The sequence below is a fragment of the Mus caroli genome, unplaced genomic scaffold (assembly GCF_978045245.1).
Source record: "Mus caroli unplaced genomic scaffold, Mus_caroli_1 scaffold_6, whole genome shotgun sequence".
NCBI classification, from domain to species: domain Eukaryota; kingdom Metazoa; phylum Chordata; class Mammalia; order Rodentia; family Muridae; genus Mus; species Mus caroli.
The window spans coordinates 145,552,113-145,567,308 of record NW_028227261.1 but is presented as its reverse complement, the minus strand read 5'-3'; the positions used below and the strand labels follow the sequence as shown (position 1 = coordinate 145,567,308).

The window sequence follows — 15,196 nt, the reverse complement described above, 5'->3', positions numbered from 1 at the left end:
GCCTTTATGTGGAATGGAAGAGAGCAATGTCGCACTGAAGTTCATTGGCATACAACAAGCATTCAGTAGACACCGGCTTCTGGTATTATCACTACTATTTTAAAAATCTGACTTCAAATATAATGGCAGACAGATGGCAAGTAAATTAGAACTGGATCCAGGAGGACACTATTTCAAAGCAAAAGTGGGATTATACATGCAAGAAATCCTCCCACTTGACTAAAGCACCTGCTTGCTTTCCCCAGATACCTGCCACATAGACCCTACCCAGACAAGGTCCAAAAGGCCAGGGAAATTCTCACAGCCTTGCAACGTGATTGCGTTCTCTCTGGGGGTGTCAATGATCATGCAGTGATTTGAATAGCTCATGTGAAAGGTTTCCTGAGATTAAGATGATTGTTAATATTTATGGAAATGATGTAAACTTTCCTCCATCTTGACCTGACACATGTATAAAAGTGAAACAACTGGGAGCAGGTCACAGCAAAGGCATGAGAGCAATTGTCCTACCAGAATTCAAGCTGGTCTTGCTCAGAGATGGAGGCTCCAACAGCAGAAATCTGTGTGGTTTCTGAGTTTTCTGCAGCTGCCAGGCTGAGCTGAATGAGTTAAATACAAAAGAACCACATACTAATTCATAAAGTAAACATGGCCAGCACTTACAGAGCCAGCAGGGTTGTTATACTAGTGTACCAGCTTCATATGCATTGGGACACAAGTTGACACCCTTATTCAGTGATTCCTCTGATCATACCTTACCTTACAGCAGCATTAGCAAGACTTCACAATCTGCCCCTTTAAGATCCCTAAAGAAAATCCATTTCTTGCCTGTTTTTTCTGAGCTGCAAATTTGCATGTGAGTCTTTGCTGTCAGGACTCTGGTGCTGCAGAGAGAAAGACAAGCAGAGAGGCACGTGTGTATTTATTTCTGGATTCCACTTCAGTCAAAACCAAAAGTTAAGCTCGGGTCCCATTGTTTTGCTGTTTGGAGTCCCAGTTTCTCAAGTGGAAACTGTATAAGACATCAGGCCTGTCAGACTGCTGCTAGGACAAACACAATCTTGGTAGAGTCCCAGAGGCAGAAGGGATTGAATGATGAACTCTGAAGTCAGGTGGCCACCTTTAAGCAGCCTCCTGAAAGTCCCATGCCTTAAGATGTAGCTGAAATCCTATCATGCAGTCTCTCACCTGTAAAGTAGGAGTGGTGACCTCAGGGTTACACTGGTTGATGCGCAGAAGTACTTCTTTCTTAAGAATAAATAAGCCAAGCAGGCAAAGAACTGGGCTACCAGGTCAAAAGATACTTTCTAAACACTGAAACCTTTGATCAAGTTATCAACATTTTCCCACTTGGGAAACTGTAAAAACAATAACTGTGACAGATCATAACTCCAAAATTATATTGAGCTGGAAGGCTCTGTTATTCTTATATACCTGGTTTAAAGGCCTCTTCCTATTGTTGGTCATAGGTTGTAAGAACAACAATCAGGGGACTCCTGACACACAAGTCCCGTCACACACCATAATCAGGGGACACACAAGTCCCGTCACACACCATAATCACATCCACAGTACTATGTGCAGACCAGCTCTTTCCACCTCAAATTTTGAATGGGGGACCACAACAGAGGAACTAGTACAAGTCAGAAAGTGTGGAGAGATAGAGAACATTCTTCCGTCAATATCAATACCTCTCACACATCAGATATCAGCAAGCAAGGTTCAGATATCAGCAAGCAAGTTGAAAACTAGACTAAAACATTGTTTCTTCAACAAAGTTGAGGCACTGTAAGAAACACTTAAATTTAGATAACTCCTAAAGAGTAAAGGAGGCTGGTGAGACGCTTGTTTAATGCCTTCAAACATAGGGACAAGAGGAAGGCCAAACATCCAGCGGGCTGCTTCTCCCCACAACATTCGATACAGAACAAAAGGTCTATATTGAAGATTAGCAAGCTTCGGGCAAGGTTTAAGACACAGAGCTGGGGCAAAGCTGAGAAAGTAGAGAAAAATTTAAAGAGGGACCAATAAAACCTCAGTAATTTACTCAAAGTAAATCATATTCCAATGAAATGGCTTAGAAACTCACACTTAAAATAAAAATACAGAGATAATAAAATCAACATTTCTAAAGGTCAGACAGCACGTCTGTTTTGTTCTGGTTTGACTGAGCATGGCTCTGCTCTGACAAGCCAGCTATCTTGGGGAAAGAGCCTTCATTAAGTTGTGTCCTGTTATTTCAGTTTCAGTCCCTACAACAACAACAACAACAACAAACACACACACACACACACACACACACAGAGTGAGAGAGAGAGAGAGAGAGAGAGAGAGAGAGAGAGAGAGAGAGACAGCTGCAAGTGCCTTACTTTTCCAAAGCATTTCCATGAGCATTTTCTCAGTTAGTGCTAAGAGCTGTTGAGGACACAAAGCATCAGTAACTTACTGATGGCAGTGAGAGGGGTTTGGGAGGAGACAGTGCTGTCTTCTCTAGGGAGCAATGTGACTCACCCATGGAAAAGCTGAGGCTCACAGCTTCCATTCCAAGTTAATTCCAATGACATCTGGAACCAATTACTCAGCCTTGGAATTATTAGATGTTTCAAAAATACCATTGGAACTGCTGCAAGGCTCTCTCTCTCTCTCTCTCTCTCTCTCTCTCTCTCTGTGTGTGTGTGTGTGTGTGTGTGTGTGTGTGAGTGAGAGAGAGAGAGCGCGCATGCGTGTATGCAATGTGTGTCAGAGGCCAGCATTGGGGGTTTTCCTGGATCACTCTTCGGGGTCTCTCACTCAGTTTATTCATTCAGTTAGGTTGGCTTCGCCGTGAACTCCATGAATCTGCCCGTCCTCTACTCTCCAGCACCGGGATTATGAAATTGTATTACTATGCCTGGCTTTTATGTGAGCTTTGGGTACTGAACACTGAACCCAGGTTCATAATCTTGTGTCGCATGCACTTCACTGACTGAGCATCTACCCAGCCCCTAGACTTGGTATTCTTTAATGTGATAAGGAAGAATGCATTCTATAGCAACCAGAATAGCGGCGATTGTCTGGCCTGCCGTGCTTCCTGAAGGTCCCAACATGGTCCTCCTGTCCTGGGCTCTGATAAAGCACCACTTCTCACAGCAGTGCCCCAGTCATCCCTCCCCTCCAGCCATGTGTGAGGAAGATGAGTGCTCAGGTGTCAGGTGAGGACATGATATTTCCTCCTGATGGTAGACCCAAACTAAGACACTTGGATCTCTGTCTGTGCTTAGAAATGGTTGCCTCCCAACTCAGTATGGTTTCTGGAAAGGTGTTCAGTTGTTCCTTGTTCCCTGACACTGTGCAGTAGTTTAATCTGGTGAAATTTCTAGAGATAGTCGTGCTCTCAAACCTCACTGGTGATTGCCTACCTGCAACAACCTCTCCAGTGCTAGTGTAGAAAAGGTGCCGAGTTCAGCGGTGTAAGAGGACTAACATCGCTATTGGGAGAAGAGTTTTAAGTCAGTTCTTTCTTCTGATTGAAGTCCTGAGACCATAGGTGAGGCGTACTTCTTAAAACTACAAATAAGCTAGCTGACTGAGGCTCTCCTTTAGCTATTACAAAGGTGTTCAAGGACCTTTTACATCTGGAGAGAGTTCTGTGTCTCATCCAATTTGATTTTCCTGAATGATAGATTGTATTCTCACATATCCATGCTGAACACTTGTGAAAAAGAAAAAAAAAAAAGAGGTGGGGCTGGGGAAGTGGCCGGATATCTCACTGGGGTCAGGCGAACCATGTTCTCCAAATCCCAAAGGCGATTCCAAGGGAGATGGAGCAAAATGCTGGATTCTGTTCCCTCTATTCTTTAAACAGCAACAGCAACTCGGAATTCCTATGGCAGTGGTCAATTCTCCAATTGTTAGGAGTTTGGAGGTGAGCCTGAGAGTGAGAGTAACCAAAATACAAACTAAGCAATGCTGGGTATTTATTAAGTGTTTATCATATGCTAAGAAGAAATGCTCTTGGTAGACACGAGTAATAACTATCTGGCAGGTGATGGAATTAAAGCTCAAAGAAGTGAGATCGTCTATCTGAGGTCTCCAAGCTGCAAAGTGCGGACATGGGCTAAAATCTCAGCCCCAATTCCTTAGGTACAGTAACAGACCATGCAACTTGTCATTGGAATCCTTCTTCCCATTTTGGGGCTGACTAAACAGACATTCAGGAGAGTGCTAAGGAAATTGTGAGGAAGCATTGCTAGTCGCTTCTGCTCTGAGAGGACATGGAAGACCTCGTGATCTACAAAGCAGATCCTTCACCATATTCTACTCTAATTCTATAGAAGCCTGGAAGATCACAGGTTGAAAATCCTTACCAAATATACTAGTTCGATTTTTTTCTTGCTGTGATAAACACCATGACTGAAAGTAACCTTGAGTGTAATGTTCTTGTTTGTTTGCTTTTTTGTTTGTTTTTTGTTTGTTTGTTTGTTTTTTACCTTACTGGTTATTGTCTACCATTGAGGAAAGAAAAGGCAGGAATTCAAGGCAGTAGGCTGAAGGTAGTAATTAAGGAGAAACTGGGGAAGAACATGGCATATTCCCTTGCTTTCGTGGCTTCCTCAGCTATCTTTCTTAAATAGTCCAGGCATACCTTCCTAGGGATGGCATCACCCACAGGAAGTAGGGCCTTCTATGCCAATTAACAAGTAAGAAAATGTTTCAAAGACATGGCCACAGGTCACCTGACCAGGACGAGTCTCTAGCTGATACTCCGTCTACTCAGGTATGTCAAGTTGACTATCAACTTTAGACATCATACCCACTTTCTGCCAATAATACTTGACAAGGTTAACTGTGACAACAGAAAAATAAAACAACTTTCATTTTCAAAAACCCATTGTCCAATAAAGGAAATTTGTTATTACTTGAAAATTATTACAAAACAAAAATGACCTCAATTTGAGCCAACAATAGGGGCCAGCTTTGCCTACCCATTCCTTTGAATTATTAAGTAAGTGTTCTTGTAGATTCTCATTTGACATCAGAATTTCAGCTCTTTGGCTTGCCTGTCTTCGGCCTCAGGAAGCTATACTTGCGATACTTTCTGCTCAGTGTGCTGATTGGAAACAACTGCAAGTGCTCAGCAGAGCTATCAGGGTGAGATAAGGTGCAGGAGGAAGAGTTTCTCACACAGTGCAGCCTTCCTATCTCTTTTCACAGGTAAGAAAGTTTTCTTACGTTGATGTAATTCAGAGCCTCAGGTATCCAGAACAAAATTTCCCACTCAACTGAAAGATAGTAAAATGTGCTATGCAATTCTAAAAGCTACTGATTGATGAAGGGATAAAATTGGAAGGGCTTATAATATGACGTCACTGCCTCTTCTTTAATGTAGCTTGCAATACTAGATGACCAAGCGATTCCCTGTCTCTTTCAGCTCTCTTCCTGCACAAGCACTTGTTCATAGACACAACCCACCACTTTTATTGTAACCAGTCAGCAAATGCTCAGAAGATTCTGCTGTCAACACCTCTATGTCTGGTAGAAGCCATATCTCATATAAACTAATGGATGAGAGAGCCATAGGTCTGAGCTTAGAGATAGTGAGTGCAGTAATCATGCCTGTGCAAGCAGAGTGATACTTCCCAGGGAGGCATTAGTGTCTCATGTCCCATGACAATCACTTACAAAGGCCAGTGGACTTGAGCTTAAGGAGCTATAAAGATTCAGTGAACACAGTTTGATTGACAGAATGTCTTCCTCTGTCACTGCTCCTCCCAAATTCTCACTTTGTAGATAAAATACTCATGAGTGTGGACATAAGAATAACTTCTTCCTTTTTAAGGCAGGATCTGGTGAAGGCAACTTGAGAAAACTTGGTGCCAATTCCTCCATTTGGAATGGTCTACCCTCTGAAAAATGACTTTTGTGAAGCTTGTCTTAATTAGCTTTTCACTGATTTGATGAAACATCAAGACTAAAAGCAACGTGGGTAGGGAAGGGTGTATTTGGCTTATACAGCCCCTCCTGAAAGAAGGCTCAGGCAAGAACCTGGAATGAGGAACCTGGAATAAGAAGCTATTGGGGAACACCCCTTGCTGGCTTGTTCTCTATGGCTTGCTCAGGCTGCTTTATTATATAGCTCAGGACCACCTGACCAGGGGTGACCCTACCACACCTATCATTAATCAAGCAAAATGTTCCACAGTTCTGCCTAAAGACCAATTTGATTGGGGACATTTTTTCCAATGGAACTTCCCTTCTCCTAGATGATCCAAATGTGTCAAACCAAGAAAAAAATGTTAATCAGCACAAGAATATTATTTTTAAATTTTTATTTATATTTGTTTGTGTATTATATAAATGTGTATACTATAGTGTGTGTGTATGCATGTGTGTGAGTGTGTGTGTGTAGATCAGAGAGCTGATTGTGGGAATCAATTTTCGTCTATCATGTAGGTTCTAGGGGACAGGCTCAGCAATCGAAGCCTTTAGCTTAGTCATCTTGTTGATTTCAGTGTTAGCACTAAAAAAAAAAAAAAAAAAAAAAAACAAAAAAAACCTGTCACTAAAAGAGAGCACATAGAAAGAGCATTGCTCATCATGGCATCCTGCATTCACTTGGAGATTTTCCAGGAAGTGTAACAGGCACTTGAATGCATGTGTTGCTCTCTAGTCCTATGTTCAAGTGCTTCAGATTTTCAAGAAACCTGGACAGCATTTTGACCACTTGAAAAAGACAGTGTCAAACTGAAGAAACCCCATGGCACATGCCCAGCCTTAACACCCCATACCGCAGCACTGAACCTCTTCAATATCCAACCGGCAGCTCTCTTGCCCTTTAAATATGGTTCCCAGATAATCACTCCTGAGCGGTGATATACAGAGCCTTAAGCAGCTGCTGGAGATGATTAAGTGGCCATGCTTAGCCGAGGCTGTAAATCAAGCTCAGAAGCCATTTATTGTGAGTGTACAATAAAGCAGCTGAAGTTAGTGCTGCTCTACTGCAAACTGTAACATTAGGCAAGGAAATAAAGAGAGGCTAAATTTTGTTGTGAAGGTTTTAAGGTAATGTGTTCTTCTTCCTTGGTCCATTTTCTTCGTGCTTCCTATCATCTTCTTTGCCTTATTTCTTCCTGGGCACTAATATTCAATGCTGAGTGCATTATGCTGTAATTTAAAGTTCCTCTTGGAATAACAACCAGTGCCAATCTGGGTTGAAGGCACTCGCATCAATGATGGTCTTAGGCCTGTGTGTCTACATGTTCCATTGATTTAGTTAATATTCATGACAGGGTCTGCAGAAGCTGCTATTAGCTTCATTTTATTTGATATTTCTTCCTTTTGTTGAAAATAGATTTTAATGTAATATATTCTGATTATCTTTTTCTATACCCCCTCCCAGTTTTTCTTCACCACCCCTGTCATCTGAATACAGCCCCTTTTGTCTCCAATTAGAAAACCACCAGGCTTCTAAGAGATAATAATGAAATAAAATATAAGATAAAACAAAACCTAACACATGAGAATATGATAAAGCAAATATAAGAAAAATACCCCAAAATGATGCAGAGATGCACAAGAAACAGCTACAGATGCAGAGACTCACTCATTCGCACATTCAGGAATCCCCTAAAAACATTAAACTAGAACCTATAAGGCATACTCAAAGGATCTCTAGGATAAGAGAGAGAAATATACATAGATTAAAAATTAAAATAAGATAAAAAATTTAAAAGTCCTGACATGATATTATTAGACAAGAAAAATCCCCCAAAGATGTCTTTGAGTTTGTTTTCAACAGGGCATCTACTGTTGGGCTTACAACCTGCCCTGAGCAGTAGTTTGTGTTATTAGTGAGAGTCCTTTGGAGAAAATGAAATTTTAACTTGCAAGAGGTTATCAATTGAGGATTGCTTCTGGGTTAGGGATGAGGGACACGTGTCCACTTCTTTCAGTTCTAGGATCCCATGTGTTGCAAGCCTGTTCAGGCCCTGTACATGCTGCTTCAGTCTCTATGAATTCATGCGCTCATTGATCCTGTAGATTTAGAGGGGCTCTGTTTCCTTGGTGTCTTCCAACTTCTCTATCTCTTGCACTCTTTCTGCCTCCTCTTCTGTAGGGTTCCCTGAGCCATGAAGGGAGGAAATTTATGGAGACAACCCCTTTAGGCATGAATGCTTCAAGGTCTCTCATTTTCTCTGCACATTCTCTGGACGTTGGTTCCTATATTTATTCCCATTTACTGTAGCAGGAAGCTTCTCTGATGATGGCTGAGCAAGGCACTAATCTGTGATTATGGTAGAATGCCATTAGGAGTGATTTTATTGCTATGTTTTTAGCAAAACAGTAGGATTAAGACTCTGGGCTATCTAGTGTCCCAGGCAGAGCTGGGTATGGTTTTCATCTCATGGAATGAGCCTTAAGTAAAATTAGATATTGATTAGGCAATATCTATACTGCACAGATCTGAAGTGCTTGGATAACTTTTCCTTGTTACTGATTTCAGTAGAATTGCTTTAAATTTCTTTTCATTTAAATTGATATTGGTTGTGGGTTTGCTGTAAACTGCCTTTATTACATCACTTATGTTCCCAATCTCTCCAGGACTTTAATCATGAAAGGGTGTTAGACATAGTCAAAGTCCTTTTCTGAATCTAATGAAATGATTATGTTGGTTTTTTATTTTAGTTTATTTATATGGTGGATTGCATTTATTACTTTATATGAATTGAACCACTCATCTCTGGGATAAAGGCTATTTGATCATAGTGGATGATCTTCAGATATGTTCTTGGATTCAGTTTTCAAATTTTTTCTTTTTTAGACTTTTTCCAACTATGGTCATAAGGAAAATTATGTATACTTTTCTTTTGGGCCTTTATATGGTTTAAGTATTAGGGTAACTAAGGCAATGTTCCTTTTGTTTCTGTCTTGTAGAATAACTTGAATTAACTCTTTTGGGCATTGACTCTTTTTGAAAGTCTGGTGGAATTCTGCACTAAAACTGTCTAGCCCTGGGTTTTGTTGTTGTTGTTGTAAGATATTTACTGACTGCTTCTATTTCACTAGAGATAATATGTGTTTAAATTGCTTATCTAAAGTGGTATGTATTGAAAACATTTATCTATTTCTTTTAGGTTTTCCAGTTTTGTAGAGTACAAGTTTTTGAAGTATAACCTTACAATTCTCCACATTGCCTCAGCGTGTGGTGTTATGCCCCCCTTTCATTTCTAAGTTTGAATATTTGGACAGCTTTTCAACCACTTAGTTAATTTTAGATAAGAGTTTGCCAGTTTTATTGGTTTTCTCCAAGAACCAACTCTGTTTCATTGACTCCTGGTATTTTGTTTTTATTTTAGTGGCTTCATCCCAGCATCATTTGATTAGTTCTTGCCATCTAATTCGTTTGTGGATAACTTCTTCCTTTTGTTCTAGAGCATTCAGGTGTGTGATTAAGTTGCTAGGACAAGATCACTTCAACTTTTTTTTTTTTAATGGAGTCACTTAGGGCTACAAAATTGCCTCTTGGAACCACCTTCATTGTGTCCTATAAGTTTGGGTATGCTGTGTATTCATTTTTCATTCAATTCTAGAAAGCATTTTGCTTCTTTCTTAATTTCTGTCTTAACCCCCTTTTCATTCAGTAGTGAGTTGTTCAGTTTCTATGAGTGTGGAAGCTTTCTGTTGCTTCTGTTGTTGTCGATATCCAGCTTTAATCCATGCTGATCAGATAGAATTCAGAGTTTTATTTCAACTTTCTTGTATCTGTTACGACTTGTTTATTTGTACCCAGTATATGCTCACATTTGGAGAAAGTTTCACGTGGTACTGAGAAGATACACTCTTTTATGTTTGGGTGAAATGTTTTTGTAAAGAAATGTGTGTTAGCCCCTTTTGATTTACAACATCAGTTAGCTGCAACATTTCTTTGTTTAGATTTTGTCTGGATGGCTTGGCTACTGGCCAGGGTTGGTGCTGAAGTCTCCCACTGTGAGTGTGTGAGGAGCAGTATTAAGTTGTAGTAGTGTTTCTTTTAAAACCTGGGTGCATCGATGTTGGGAATTGCAATGGTAGATTTTTTTCCTTTAATGACTTTTCCTGTTTTGTTTTCTGATTAGTTTTGGTTTAAAGTCTACTTTGTTAGATATGAAATGGCTACACCAGCTTGCTTCTTAGGTCTATTTGCTTGGACTATTTTTTCCCAGCCCTTTATCCTTAGGTAGTGTCTATCCTTGATGTTAAGGTGTGTTTTATGGATGAAGCAGAAGGATAGATTCTGTTCTCCTACCCCATCTGTTAGTCTCTGTCTTTTGTTAGGGAATTGAGACCATTTGTGGTGAGAGGTACCAATGCTCAGTATGTTGATTCATATGATTTTGATGTGGTGCATGTCCCTCCTTTTGACTTGCTGGTACAAGGTTATTTACTCCTTATTTTTACTTGGGGGTGGCTAATCTACTTAGATTAGAATTCTCCTTCTATTCAGCTGGATTTGTACATAGATCTTACCCAAATTTGGTTTCATAGGGAATGTCTTATTTTCTTCATGTACGTCAATCAAAAGTTTTGCTGGGTATAGTGTTCTGAGCTTGCATCTGTGGACTATTAGGGTTTTTAGAACATCTACCCAGGCCCTTCTGGATTTTAAGTCTCAATTGAGAAATCACATGCTAGTCTAATACATCTGCTTTTATATGTTACATGGTCTTTTTTCCTTCATGATTTTACTATTCTTTCTTTGTTCTATATTATACACTATCTACTAAACATATTCTATATGTTTAGTGTTTGATTATTATTTGCAGAGAGGACCTTGTTTTCTGGTTCAGTATATTTGTTATTCAATTCGCTCCTTGCACCTTATTAGGCATCCCCATCTTTAGGTTAGGGGAATTTTCTTCTATGACTTTGTTGAAAATATATTCTGTGCATTTGACCTGTGTTTCTTCTCCTTTTTCCATTCCTATTATTCATAGATTTGGCCTTTTAACATATCCCAGATTTGATGGGTGTTTTGCACTAGGAGTTTTTTAGATTTAACATTTCCTATGACTCAGTATCCATTTCTTCTATCATGTCTTTGATGTCTGAGATTCTCTCTTCCATGCCTTGTATTATGTGGGGGAGGCTTGTCTCTGTGGGTCTTGTTTGAGGTCCTACATTTTTTATTTCCAGATTTTTCTAATTTTTTAATATAATTGATTCTATTTCCACTCTCAGGTTTTGAACTATTTTATTCATTTCCTTCCACTGTTTGTTTGTGTTGTTATAGATCTACTTAAGGTATTTATTAATTGCCTCTTTAAGAACCTCTATGATATTCATAAAGTATATTTTAAGGTCTTGTCTTGTGCTTAAGCTATGTTGTAATTTTCAGAGCCTGCTGTTGTAGTATTGCCGGCCTCTAATGGAGACATATTTCTCTGATTGTAATTGATTGTACTTTTATCCTGGCTCATAGTCATTGTGTTTGGGAAAATTGTAATTCCAGGGACTGATATCTGGTCTTGTGTTTGGGGGTGGGTGGGTGTTTTGTTCCCTGGTTTCTGTTTTCTCTCTGTCCTATGAGGGTGTGGTAACTGTATTGCCTGGTCAGAAATTTCTCTGGGATTTTGCTGGGTGTGGCTACTGAGGGTTCAGGGTAAAATGTGTTTCTCAGTAGCTGGTATCTGACAAGTAGAATTGGGGGTGGCATAGAAGGATGCTGAGTAGTGGTCCACAGGAGGAAGGAAAGCAGGGTGTTCCACTATTTGCTCCTTAGTCTGCTGGGAATGAGGACTAAGACCATGAGGAGAGGCATCTGGGAATGAGACTGGAACATGAGATTTGGAGGTGAAGAGGGAGGGGTGAAGGTCTGCACTTACCCTACCTGGGAACTAAGTGGCCTGTGGATACACAGGAAATGAATGCTGTAGTTGGGAGCTGGGATAAAGGGATTCATGGAGGGGGTAATCTGTGTGATCCACTGGATGTGGGAGGCAGGTGGTCTGCTACATTGTTGGGGTGAGATTTGGGGAAGATCTTCAGGTAGTCTATGTGCCTCCCTTGCTGGAGTCAATTATCTCGACTTTAATCAGAGGATATTTGATCTGGCCCTGATCAATTCTGATTAGAGGTTTGATCTGGAGGATATCTTTTTCCCTCTCTACTTCATCTCATCTCCTAAGTTTGGGATCTGATATTAGGGAATGGGCCACCCAAATCTCTAGATGCTCAAAATGTGCTGTAAACTCTTGATCAGAAATCCATACCACTCCCTAATACAGTTGGTTCAGCCTCAATGTTATACATTTTGCCTTTTGTAATCCGACATCACTTTCCTGATTTAAAGAGCATATTCTGGTTGAGTTCAATGCGCCTCTCTCTCATACTCTGTCTCCTCCCCTCAGTTATTCCCCACTTTGCTTGTATAGTTTCTCCATCTTTGGTCCCATGAGAAGGGCATGGGCCAAGCAGAGAAGAAACACCTCACCCAACTGAGTACATTGGGGCCTCAAAGAGATCTTTCTCTAGAGGTTTTCTAGGTTGAAAGAAAACCAAAAGCAAGCAGGTGAAGGAGGGGAATGCATTGGAGGCCTGCTGGAGACAAAACTGCCCAACACAATGATCCTCAGGAGCAGAGCATGTCAATATAGGAACACCTATACTGGTTCCATGGAGCACAGAAGACCAAGGTTTACCTGGAGAGGGGTGAGGCTTCGGAGCTAAGCTGAAGCCAGGAACAGGAAATCTAGTTTTATGCCAAGGACACATCAACTCCCACCTGTCTTTCAAGTCCCACATCTGCAGTGAGAAGCTTTGATCTTCCAGTGTGTGCCCTGATGATCTTCCTTGTGCACTCCCTAAAGGAAGCTAGTGGAGGATGCTCCTCCCTGGTATCTGTGGCTCAAAAGCATCCTGGCCGGGGCCCAGAAGCATCCTGTTGGCTGCCTGACCTTATGGGAGAGTAATCTGAAACAATGGAAAGTCTGGACGAGTCAGCACATTCTGGGCTCTTCTCAGTAACATCATTGCTAAGGTGATTGTATGTGCAATTGAATTTGAGAATAAAGGAGAAAGAGTGTAGAACACTCATGCAGATCCCCAGGCTTGTGGTCCTCGGCAAAATCCAGTGGACATAAGAGTAGAAGCCACAGCGGGATGAGGGCAGGGGCAGGGAGTGGGTGGAGCAAAGATTGGACAGGCTGTGCGCCATGAGCTCAGTTGCCTCGTTGAGTAATAAAGCTATGGAAGGATATGACGTGATTGTTTCCTTTCAGCTCCTATTTCACACCCACACCCAGTGTCACTGTGTACCACACACATTTAAGCAAAGGCTTCATGTTGTAGATGGCGCCATTGTTAGCGATGCTAAGTATGTCCAGAGACGAGGGCATATGGAAGGCCGGCTCGCTGCCTCGTTCTCAGTGAACAGCTTCCTATTTCTACTCAGCATTCCCTCGCTCTGAAAGGCTTGTGTAAATTCTGGCAAGAACCCACTCCCTCGCGTGTTTTGGAGAGGTTAATCCATCATGTAATTTCATCGCACGCATGCAGATGGGCTAACCGCACCTCCCACGGGCAGAGTGCTGCAGCTGGTATTTGATCTGTGGAATCTTCCCGTACAATGCCTCACTTGCTTTATATCTTTGGAAAGGAAAAGTGTATTCTGGACATACTGAATTTCCAAATAATCAAGGAATGCCTTATTCAATTCACCTCTGTTTAAAGTAAAGAAACCTTGTTACACAGTGCTTTGTGGAAAGCACTGCCTATAAGAACTGTAAACAACCATAATGATGGTCCCTCAGGCGTGGGCTTTGGCCCCTGCTACATTGCCCACCCTACCACACTTTCTGACTAGGCTAATACTTTTAATAATTTCTTCTTTCTTTTTTAGCAGTAGTCATTAGCGGTTCTATTTCAAAACTCTTCTTTCATTTTATTTTCTTCAGTTTGGCAAGTCTGGAAACAAAACCTGCTGAAGTACATGCTTTGGGTGTAGACTGATAGGGAGTCCCATGAATGAAGGAAGTCAGCTGTAGCTGGGCATGGATTTACAGCCTCTCACCTGGATGCCCAGAAGTACAGTCTGCCCAGAGCAGTAATAGGTGGGGCAGGAGACATCCCACACAGCCCCTATATTCTAGACTCTGGATTCTAGAGCCTTGAAGAACCGAGACACTGGCCAGTTTTTCTCCCAGGACTTTTTCATCCTTGCACTTTGCCATCCAGGACAGTTGCCTCTTTCTTCTTTTTAGTCATCTCCCCAGCCTTTCAGAAAGCGATCTATATTTTCATTTAAATCTGGACTAAAGTTCACCCCCACCCCCCCGCCCAAGGTGGTGACTTCCTTTTGTCTCTTCATTTTTAGATTTTTTTTCTCATTTTTAAATATAGGACTTTGTCTCTCAACAAGGCTATATGGGGGAAGAAGGTCACGTTTCTGGCGTTTGGTTTACTGCTGTCACCTCTTTTGTCTCTTCCTTTGGTTCTTCCTCAGAGCTGCCACCACCTCCTCTTTTCTGAGGGTTCATTATGACATATGTGGCTGTGGCCTACCACTGAAATCACACCTTTAATATTGGCACGTTTGTATTTGTACTGCTTTGATCTCTCCAGTATTGAGATATCCACATAGAGAGTCAGAGAGCCCCAGCACAGCATAGAGAGAGATAAACCTGAATGAGGCTTTCTTCCCTGGTACCAGGTGTGGACTGGGTAGCTGACATTTCTGGATAAGTAGAACACTTTAACTTCTTTTTTCCCCCTGTTTGTTTGTTTGTTTGTTTTTTGTTTGTTTTGTTGTGTTATGTATAAGGTAAGGTCTTGATAAATAGCCTATGCCATCCCTGAACTTTGTATCTGCCTGCTTTAGCCTCCTGAGAGCTGGGATTACAGACACACATTATTGTCCTCCGCCTACCCTGTTATTTTTTTCACCCTAGGACACAAAACCTAGGGTCTATAGTTGAACATTGGGAATATATGGATTTCTTGACACTACAGATTCAGATATATCAGTAGAGGAGAAGGTAGTTTGTAGTAGATTCTAATCAAGTCACATCCGAAGAAAGTTTAAGAATCATCATCTATTACCCTACTATTGGTTAATGCAAATGTACAATTCTGTGGTGTTCTGGGGAGACCATTGTTCTATTAGTATTATATGTATTAATTCTATTCTAAAAACAAAGTAATATGTGAGTGTTGAAGTTAAATACTCCCCTGAAGGGAAATT

At 41.1% G+C, this 15,196-nt stretch overlaps 1 protein-coding gene across 1 annotated transcript in view; it reads left to right on the top strand.

The window, feature by feature from the left end:
- Nucleotides 1–15,196, top strand: part of Clvs1 (clavesin 1) — a 190,330-nt gene that overhangs the window by 15,682 nt on the left and 159,452 nt on the right. The window lies entirely within an intron of this gene.